The following is a 9,741-nucleotide window of genomic DNA, read 5'->3' as shown; positions in this document are numbered from 1 at the left end:
ACATTTCTCATAATCATACCCTTCTTTCTATTTCCTCACCAAAAAAAAAAGAGTATAGACCCCAATTCTCCCTTCATGGACTATTGTGATAGAGTCCTTACAAAACCTCCCTCTTCTACTCTCTGAGTCTATCCTTCATGCCACAGGCAGTTAGTGAATGAAAATATTAAAAACTATACATGGTTTTCAGTCATACGCCCTTTACAAAAATTGATTACATGTTCAAGCCTAAGGAACTCCAATATGTGTAAAAAGTTTGAATTACTGAACATAGTATTTATAGACAGTAACGAAAAATTATAATCAATGATAGAAATATGAATGAGAACATGCCAAACTAAGTAGATGTCAAATAATAATATCCTAAGTAAAAACCTAGGTCAAAACACAACATTATATTTAAGAGAATGACAGCAAGACATCATGCCAATATTTATGTGATGCAGTTAAAAGATAATTAAAAGGAAAACTTATACAACTTAATTCTTATATGTACAAAAGGGGGGGAAAGAGATCTAGTTAATTGTACCCCCAATGGGGGAGGTAAAGAGGGAAAATGGAGAAATTTGTGATCCCAAAATAAAAAGGTTGCACTTTGAAGGTTAAAGTTAGAAGCTAAGACTCATTTATGATAATTAATGGTTGGTGTGATTATTAATTAGTTAATTAATCATAAGATTTGCCAATAAACAAAATAAACTTAACTCAATGAACATGTTTGAAGTGGTTATCTTGTGAAAAGCAATGTTCTAAGTGATCTAGTTATAGATCAGAATATAACAGTCCTTGCCCTAAGGGAACTTAAATTTTACTATCTATCTATCCATCCATCCATCCATCCATCTATCCCATTATGTTTATATTGCATTCTGCACAGTATGTGCACATATAACTAAATTTAAAGTCCATACAAAATAATTTCAAATTCTGAAAATCTATGGAAGTATCCCATATCAACTCTATTGCTTCAACATCAAATGCAATTTTATGTCACATGGATTTCACAGTCAATCTCCTTACTTCTAAAGCACAAGTTCTTAACCATGGCATGTGTTATAGCCTCCACTATGTTCCATTCCATTGTCCTTTGCGTGATTCTAAATGTCAATTCTTCAGAAACTTAAGTACTCTGTACCACATAACCTTACAAGAGCAGAAGAATATTGTTTTTTGTTTGTTTGTTTGTTCTTTGCAGAAGAATATTGTTAATAAAAAGATGTGCTTTTGTTTAAGGGAGAAGCTTGAGGTCATAAAAGTACTTTACAATTTCCCAGAAACAATCTATCGAGTTCTCTTCCAGTTCAATTCCGTGCCCAACTCATTGCAAATACATTGGAAGCTGTGTTCAAAGAACCATGCAAGAGTGTTCCTTATTTCCATTTTTCTGCCTAGTCGACAATCCTTCCTAGAAGATTTGAAAGCAAGCTTGTCTGTGATTCCTATGCGACAAATATGTTTGTGACCACCTTAGCCTTTAAGCCTAAAAAGGAAGAAAAATGAAAAATCTCTTTAAAAAAGGTTCAGGTGGAACCATGCGTGTACAAAGGAGCTAGCCTTTGCATAATGTCTCCACTACCGTGGCCCTGCTCAGGGTTGCTCAGGTGGCAGGGGATCAAATCTGGAAGCCCTTTAGGAACACAGAAACCAACTCATGCAAATACAAGTTCAACCTTTCTGATTGCTTTGCAAGTCAAAAAATACTCCTGAGAATTCACTTAGGTTTGGTTACAGGCCAGCTCCTGAGATATCAGTAGGGTAGGAGAACAGTGTAATCGCTGCTCATTTTAAAGACGCCTGACCCAATGCTCTAAGTGAGCACAAAATCAGTAAGAATCTAGGGGGATTCAAAAAGAGCTAGAAATCAGCAGCGCTTCTCACTGTGGTGTTATGGCAGGAGGAAAAATAGTTGAAAAGAATCAAACATGTAGCATAGAAACCACTAATGATCAGAAGGGCTGAGTGACAGAAAACCTTATTCACATCCTTAAATTAGATTGCTCTAGGAGCCCTGGACCCACAATGCAGCCAGGAGATGAAGCCTTGACAAAAGGAGGAGGCTCCACTTCTCCCATACAGAAGGACTGACTAACTCTATCATCAGAGCAAAAGTAACAAGCTCCTTGGATTTGTTTTTCTCTCTTAATGGACAAGAATGGGCAATTCATTCTTTTATCATTTTAAATTAACTGTTTATTTGGACTATTTTAAATAATAAAAAGATAAACACCTTTCATCATCTGCTCTGATGACTTCTAAATACAATAAGTGATCTATGACAAGTCAGAATTAAGAGACACAGAGATAACTCCCTTGTTCCAGAATATCACTGCTAAAGTCCACTTGTAAAGCTACTTTCTTTAGAGCTGATATTTTGTTGATTCACCATTATTTTCTATAGAGCCAGCTCCTCGTTTACCGTTTCTATCCCAATTTACAAATCTGATTAATCTACTTGCTTTCTCATTCTGTACTACACATACTAGACATTCAATAAATACTTACTGGCTGGTTGATGCTTTTTTTTCTCCAACATGCCCATTTTGGTCTCAATTTTTTTTTTCCTCAAAGACTTTTGTAATATAGCAGGTGAGCCTTGGGGGTCAGAAATAATTTTAATATAAGATGATGTGAAGCAGCATAGGAGAAGTACAGAGAGAACTCTATTGAGGTTCTAAGATGAGTGCATACCTGGCCATCAGCTACTTCACCAAAGGTTTCATCAGAAAGGTGAGATTTCACAAAATCTCAGAGTGGGAAAAAACCTCAATGGCTAGCTAGTTCATATCATATTTGAATAGAATTTTACTCTATAATATTCATAACAAATAGCCATGGAGTCTTTGCTTTTAAAACTTCCAGCAATAAAAGAATTCACAATCTATGTTAGTCATACATACATAATTATTAGAAGTAATACTTATCTCAAGATGAGATGTACATCTCAAACTTTTGTTCAAGGACACTGCCACCTTCTGGAAGAGCTCTGTAATCACCCAACAGTTTGACCTTTGGGGCACAAAGGAAAGAACTAGTAGATAAAGAGGGCCTATTGTCCAAACCTGAGCACACATTTGGAAAGACACCCTGTCTACAACTCTATCCTATGTAGCAATTTAAGGAAATTTTTGTCCAAAAGTTTTTCTCTATGGCAGAGAGTACAGATAGATCGAGATCTAATCCTAGGGAAGAACAGGAGGAAAATAGGTTAGATTGCTTCAAAGAAGTAGTTTACTGACTACAAGCTTCTCATGAATGAAAAGACCCATCTTTGGGGCAGCTAGGTGGCACAGTGGATAAAGCACCAGCCTTGGATTCAGTAGGACCTCAGTTCCAATCCGACCTCAGACACTTGATTGATACTTACAAGTTGTATGACCCTGGGCAAGTCACTTAACCTCAATTGCCTCACCAAAATCAATCAATCAATCAATCAATAAAATTTAAAATAAAAAAGCCTGTCTTTGCAATAGTGTTGTGACATAAATGAGACCTAGACAAAATTGCTTTAAAAGAACTAAAAAATGATTATCACCTAGAGGCCAATAGAGAGGTACATGGTAGATGTGAGCATGCTATGACATATGGCCAACAAAGAATTAAAAGATGTCATCAAGGATATGATAGGAAAAGACAATGAGCTAGAGCCATGGCAAGAATAAGGAATGACCAACTGACAGATATCTAGAGTTCCAGTCATATAATAAGAACATGTACAAAAAGGAAAAAAAGGCTTATAGTGCATTGAGTGGACCTCCACTGAGATCTTTTGGAGAAGTAAGGACAAAAGCATTGGCTGGCATAGATGGCCATAATCTCCATCATTGAACAGAACTCCCAACTTGAAAAGACCATAGATCCTTCTGAATATTTAAGTCTTAGCAGAGGTCTCCAAAATAGTAGTCTGCCTCTGGACTTGCATCAGATATACATCTACCAGACCAAAGTTTCCTTAAATTGCAATAGAGAATAGATTGTTTATACAAGCAAGGGTTGTTAGAAATCCTAAAGGCGTATGAATTGGGCACATAATAGCTGAACTATTGTTGTTGTCAATTTTTCATTTTTAATAAGTCATTTCAATATATTGCATTAACCTTTTGTTCTTGTTTATCTTACATATCACCAATGCTGGATGCATTTGTTTATAGATATTTTAGGCTATGGATTGCCATTATTCCAGATGTCATCTCCTGGAAATTTTATTGGTTCTTTCCTTTCTCATGCTTCCTTCTCTTTATCTAGCTTAAGAGATAAAAACATACAAAATTCTACCCCTCACTGAAAGTTCTGTTGATCAGACTCACTGTTTTTAGTCCCATTTCCTACTACATTTTAATGTATTTGCTTCAGCAGCACATGTGCTAAAATTTAAAGTATACAGAAAAGATTAGCATGGGTTTTCTACAAAGCTAACATTCAAATTCAGGAAGCATTGCATATTTTACACATACACTTACACACACACACACACACACACACACACTTTGATGTAGAAATACATTCATGTCATAGGAAAACAGGAAAGAAAGTGGAAAAGTGAAAGGAAGAAATGAGGAAAATAGATTCAGGGGGAAATTAATGAAAAACAAATCAAACTCTAAACTCAGGGCATTTTATGATGAGAGGCTTAAAGGGAAAGAAAAAAACAGTTAAGACACTGTGATTGGCGTAGGAGTGAATAATAATGAAGGGTAGAAAAGCAGGAGTAGATTACATCAAGCAGAGAACATTGGTGCTGAAAATACTCTTTAGGATGCAGGGAAATAGGCAAATAAACAAGTTTTATTCGGATGAACAGGGGAAAAAATGTAGGCCAGTAGAATGGATTAGAAAGCAAAATCCAATAATATGTTGCATACAAGAAGCACATTCAAAACATTTTTTTTTAAATCACAGAGAATTGAATGAGTGATTGGAGCAAAACCTATTATGCTTTGGTTGACCTCAAAAAAGAATGTGTAACAATCATAATCTCAGACAAAGTGACAGGAAAAAAATAGAATTGAAGAGAGAAAAAAGGAAACTACATTTTGATGAAAGGTACCAAAGATAATGAATTAATATCAATACTCGACATATAAGCACTGAATGACATAGCACCTAAATACTTAAAGGGTGATATAAACAAGAAACAGGTAGAAAGACAGAAAACCTATAACAATGAGAGACCCTAATATAACCCCTTTTGGACCTTGACAAATCTAATGAAAATAAACAAGGAAAATCAAGGAACTAAATAGAATTTTGGAAAAGCTAAATAGGAAAGACCTCTGATGATTATTTAATAGGAATGGAAAGAAAGTTACATATACCTAATTAGTGCATAGCACCTTTACAACTTGACAATCTCTCTCTATATACACATAGATATGCATAAAAACATCACAAATACATACAAGTAGAGAAATTAAACTCATTCCTTATTGACCACAAGGTAATGAAAATTATATTTAACAAAGGGAAATTATATTTGACAGATTCTTGAGGAAAGAATTAAAAATTAGAGACTAAATACTATAATCTTAATCTTATAATGATACAATCAGTAGTTTAACAAAGTACAGGAATGGTCAATAATTTTATTAAAGAAAATTAGATAATGGAACAACATGTTAAAATTTGGTGCATGCAGCCAAAGAATTCTGAAAGATTTTTATTCTATTTCTAAACATCCTTTAAACCAAAGGGAAAATTAATAAAGCCACAAATTTCATAGAATGTCCTCTTCCCCCACAAAAATCCTAGAAAACCAACAAAGATGATTAGACAATAAAAATCCTGAAAATCGAGGCAGCTAGGTGGTGCAGTGGATAGTGCACTGGTCCTGGATTCAGGGGAACCTGAGTTCAAATCCAGCCTCAGACACTTAATACTTACTAGCTGTGTGACCCTGGGCAAGTTACTTAACTACAATTGCCCCCCCACACACACATAAACACACACACGCACAATCCTGAAAATCAAAGATAAGATTAACAAAATCGAGGGGGAAATTGAGTTAATAAATAAAATTAGGAGATAATCTAAAGAATAAAACAGATAAACCATGAGTTGATTTAATTTTTAAAATATGAAACCCAAATAAACATCAAAAATGAAAAGGAATTTATAAATTAATGCACAAATATCATTGTAAACCATTTCACCAAAATATGTTCCAATAAACCAAAAACCTAAATGAAAGACACTTTGGAATGCAACTATCAAGATAACACAGAATTTTGTTAAATGTGACTATGAAAGAAAATGTATGAAAATTAAAATTTTATTTTTACTGTAAGAAAATATAAACTCCTAAAACAATGGAAAAATGTTAATTTATCATGAGTGGGCTGACACAATATGATAAAAATATTACATAAATTGATTTACTTATTCAGTGCCATACCAATCCAACTACCAAAGGATTCATATATAGAACTAGAAAAAGTGATAGTAAAATTCATATGAAGAAACAAAAGTTCAAGAATGTCAAGAGGAATAATGAACAAAGTGGGAGGAAGGTGGTCTAGCACAGGGCTTCTTAAAGTTTTTCTACTAGCAACCCCTTTTTGACTAAGAATTTTTTACACAACTCCAGGTATATAGGTATATAAAATAGGTATACATAACCTCTTACTGTTGCCAAATTTTTCATGACACCCAAATTCAATTATATGACCCCATGTGGGGTCCTGACTCACAGTTTAAGAAGCTAGGATCTAGAAGTACCAAGTCTCAAACTATACTACAAAGCAATAATAATCAAAATGATTGGAATTGGTAAGAAGAAGGAAGAAGAGCTGGAGAAGGAAGAAGGTGGGAGGGGGAGTTAAGATTTATCAGTACAACAGATGGGGCTCTTGACAAACAAAATTAAACAAAACCTAGTAGATTTTTTTCTATTAAACCAAGGAATTGATATTTGACCAAAACTGTTTGAAAAACTGGAAAGTAGTCTTATAGAAATAAAGTTTAGAGCAACACCAATACCATATATCAAGATGAGTTTCAAATGGAAATTATGTGAATATAAAAGACCAGATCACAAACAAATCGGACAAGCAAGAAAAGTTGCCTTTCAGATTTATGAATAGAGAAATAGTTTGTGATCATAAAAAAATAGAGGGGATCATTTCATCAAAATTTTTTTAAGTTTCTGCAAAAATAAGACAAATGCAAATAAGATTCAAAAGGAAAGGGTTCACTAGGGAGGAGAAGGGGAGCAATATTTGCAGTGTCTCTCTAAAAAAGGTTTAATTCCAAGGTATGCAAAACACTTAGTAAATTCTATAAGAATAAGAGCCATTCCCCAAATAATAAATGGTCAATGGTTATGAACAAGCAATTTTAAAGGAAGAAATCCAAACTATACATAGATTATATGAAAAAATATTTCCAATCACTAATAATCAGATAAATGAAAATTAAAATTAACACTGAGGTTCTACCTCTTACCTGTTATATTGGAAAGGTTTATTTAAAAAGGAAAATAAAAAATCTTGAGGAAATATCACTTTAATTTACTATTAGTAGATCTGTAAGTGTGCCCAACCATTCTAGAAAAGAATAAGTATTATATTCCAAAAGTTACTAAATTGTGCATACCCTTTGACCCAGTCATATCACTGCTGGGTCTATACCCCCAGGGAAATCACAGAAAGAGGGAATGTTCCTACATGTAGAAAAAATATGTATAACTATCTTTTCTGTAATACAAAGTAATAGAAAACAAGAGGCTACCCATCAATTGGGGCAGGGCTACATAAATTACTATATATAATATGATGAAAAACTATTGAGTTATATGAAATGACGGAGATGGATGCATTGTGAAATGAGCAGAACTAGGAAAGCAATTTATGAAATAACAACATTGTAAAGATATATATATATATATTTTAGTGAAGCAATTGGGGTTAAGTGACTTGCCCAGGGTCACACAGCTAGTAAGTGTTAAGTGTCTGAAGCTAGATTTGAACTCAGGTACTCCTGACTCCAGGGACAGTGCTCTATCCACTGCACCACCTAGCTGCCCAAAGACATATATTTTTAAAAGACTTGAGAACTTTATGCATGCAATGTTCATTCAATCATGATTCTAGAGAACCAGTGATGAAGAGATTCTAATACCCCGCCCAATAGAGAGATGAAGAACTAAAAATGCAGAATCAGCTCCATGCTTCAGCTGCCATCCCATACTAGAAGATCCCTCCTTCTCTGTGGGCTTCTCCCTCTTGAGGATCTTTCTGCCGAGCAGGTCCCTCCTCCCATTTTTGAGCTCCTTCTACAATCTCCATTTTGAGGAACTGTTCAGGATACCCATCCTTTAAGTCTTTTCTGGCCCCTCTCAACTCTCCAGTCTCTGAAATACAGGATTTAATTGCATCTTTAATAAATTACTTATGGACAGAAGTCTAGTCAGTGAGCAATACTTAGAGAAAAAAATGCTGTTTCAGTTCCTTCATAGAAACACCATTGAGTAACAACACATCAGTGAAAGATATCTGTAAGTAAAAACTCTCTATATCCCTTACCGCAGAGGGATAATATGAAAACTCATTACATGACATCTGTGAAGCAAATTGAGCATTTTGGAGAAATGCTATTTTCATGTACATTGGAAATGTTATTCTTATTGAATAATCTCTGGTGTGACTTGGATTCTATAAAAACCCCTCATGTTTTTCCTCCTTCCAGTTAATGATAAAGTGCCATTAAGACTGCAATTGAAAGGAGATTGAAAGCAGATGTGACATTAAATCGGATTTAGAACAAGAGTGTTCAGGTTGCCTTCCTGAAATGAAAGATCAAAATTGGTAAAAACACACAGAGAGAAAGAACAATGAAAATAGTTCTATAAAGGAACAAATTGTATTGATATAAATTGGCAAGGGATAATTTTTCAATAAAAATTGAAAACTAGAAAAATGTATATTTTTACGCATAGCTCCAAGATCACATAAATGCCAAGAGACATGACAGTTGCTGAAATAAATGTGCTTTTTATGAACAGTAAAGTAGTAAAACAAGCAAAATAGATGCATAAAATGGGTAAATTTTCAGTGTATTAGTTATTGCCGCCTCTGGGCGGCCATAAATTACAAACTCATTTTCCCCCTTTTTGGGTATTCATGAATACATTTCTGGGCCTGTTCTTCCTTCTTCTTTCCTGGTGATTCTACTCTTTGCTGATTTATAAGCTTCTTCAAAGTATGTAAATTAAAGGTGAACAGGTTTTTGAAGGGAGAAAAAAATCAGCAATATCCCAAGAAAATGTAATTTAGGACACATTTGGTGGCATAATTATCAGGCAGATATTCCTTCCTTCTATGAACTAAACCTTCATTTTTCAACATTAAGCCAAGGGTAAGATTTCATTTCATTTAATGTCTTCCCACAGCATTTCCTCTTTAGAAGTACAAACCTGTAGTTTTATTTTTGTAAATGAATTGCTATATGCAAGGCATATGTTAAACTCTGTGAATACAAAGACAAGCAAGAAGGAAAGTCCCTGTCCTCAAGAATATTACATCTTAATGAAGGAAGAGAATGCACAAATGGGCAGTTGTGAAAAGAGGGAAGGGAAAGGAGACTGAGGCAGCATGGTTTGGGAATGATTGGGAAATGACAAAGACTCCTGGTTCCAGGCAAGATAAGGCAAAAAGCTCACTTATGAAAGCCCTGGGAGCCTGAAGGAGAGTACAAGTGGGTATGGTGGAATGGGATGAGACAGGAAGGACAGTGAAAGAGAAATATAGG

At 34.6% G+C, this 9,741-nt stretch overlaps 1 non-coding gene across 1 annotated transcript; it reads left to right on the top strand.

Annotated features, from left to right (window-relative positions):
* The first annotated feature begins 4,341 nt into the window (after nt 1-4,341).
* LOC122730236 lies at nt 4,342-4,444 on the top strand. The gene has a single exon (XR_006353432.1). It is a non-coding gene; the product is annotated as a U6 spliceosomal RNA (small nuclear RNA).
* The last annotated feature ends 5,297 nt before the right edge of the window (nt 4,445-9,741 follow it).

The sequence above is a fragment of the Dromiciops gliroides genome, chromosome 5, assembly GCF_019393635.1.
Source record: "Dromiciops gliroides isolate mDroGli1 chromosome 5, mDroGli1.pri, whole genome shotgun sequence".
NCBI lineage: Eukaryota > Metazoa > Chordata > Mammalia > Microbiotheria > Microbiotheriidae > Dromiciops > Dromiciops gliroides.
Note: the sequence above shows the minus strand (reverse complement) of the source record. Positions and strands in the feature narration are given on the sequence as shown.